We start from the raw sequence: 1,657 nt of genomic DNA on the forward strand, positions 1-1,657 counted from the left end.
CAGAAATTCAGAAGCACGGGAGCTGCATTCAATTAGGACGTGGATACATGAAATGCTCGTCTCACGACCTTCTAGAAGAAGGAGCTGGGACCCATGTTCTGAGTCCTGCTGGAACCAGAGACCAAGGTAAGGGCACAAACTGTCCCACACGTCATACATGCTTTTTAAAAATGTTCATGGTTATTTTCCCAACTTAGTGAAGTGATTGAAAACTACAGAAAACCTGGTAGGTAGGTGTCATTAACCTTATGTTATCTTTTAATTTAAATTCCAGTGAGTGAAGACACAGTGTAATGTTAGTTTCAGGTGTCCAATATAGAGCAACACTTCCACACGTCACCCGGTGCTCATCCCAGGTGAGCACCAGCAACAGCTTCTTAATCCCCAGCAGCTGTTTCACCCATTCCGTCACCTCACTGTGGAAGCCCTCAGTTTGTTTCCTAGTTAAGAGTCTGTTTGTTTGTCATTGTGTCCTTCACCGCCCCCCCCCCCCCTTAAATTTGTCTTATTTCCATGTGTTAGTGAAATCATCTGGTGTTTGTCTTTCTCTGACAGGCTTTTTTCACCCAGCATAACATTCTGTCGCTCCTCCAGCTCGTGGCAAATGACAAGATTTCATGTTTTTATGGCTAAATAATATTACATTCCATATACTACATCTCAATTTATTCATCAGTTGATGGATGCTTGGGAAGTTGCTGTAATTTGGTTGTTGTAGAAAATGCTGCTGTAAACATCATGGTGCATGTATCCCTTTGAAGAATTATTTTTGTATTCTTTGAGTAAATACCTCTTAGTGAAATTGCTGGATCTTAAGGTAGTTCCATTTCCATTTTTTTTTTATGAATCTCCATGATGTTTTCCAGTGTGGCTGCACCAGTTTGCATTCCTACCCACAGTGCAAGAGGGTTTCTCTTTCCTCACATCCTTGGCAACACCTGCTATTTCATCATTCATTGATTTTAGTCATTCTGAAAGATATGATGTGTTATCTCATTGTACTTTTGAGTTGTGTTTTCCTGAAGATCAGTATTGTTGAGCATCTTTTCATATGTCTCTTGGCCATGTGTATGTCTGCCTTGGGAAAATGTCCATTCGTGTCTTCTGCCCAGTTTTAATCGGAATTTCTCCTTTTTTTGGGTGCTGTATGACTTTATTTGTTTTGGACACTAAGCCTTAATCAGATGTCGTGTGCAAATAGTATTCTGTAGGTGTTTTAGTTTTGTTGATTATTTCCTTGGTGACAGAGCTTTTTATTTTTACGAAGTCCCATTATTTTTGCTTGTGTTTCCCTTAACTCAGGAGATATATCTGCAAAGATGTTTGTACAGCCAATGTCAAATAAGATACTGTCTGTGTTCATTATCCTCTGGGATTTTTATGGTTTCAGGTTTCACACATAGGTCTTTATCCATGTTGGATTTATTTTTGTGTATATTGTAAGAAGGTGGTCCATTGTTGGTCTTGTTTGGTTTTGCAGGTTGCTGTCTAGTTTTTTCCAAAACCATATGTTGAGGAGATTCTTTTTAAGTGTATGTATTTATTTTTTAGAGACAGAGATAATGCAGAAGGGGGCAGAGAGAAATGGGGATTGAGAATCCCACACATGCTCTGCACTGCCCTGAGATCATGACCTGAGCTGAATCCCCAATCACAC

The sequence above is a fragment of the Prionailurus viverrinus genome, unplaced genomic scaffold, assembly GCF_022837055.1.
Source record: "Prionailurus viverrinus isolate Anna unplaced genomic scaffold, UM_Priviv_1.0 scaffold_87, whole genome shotgun sequence".
NCBI classification, from domain to species: Eukaryota; Metazoa; Chordata; class Mammalia; order Carnivora; family Felidae; genus Prionailurus; species Prionailurus viverrinus.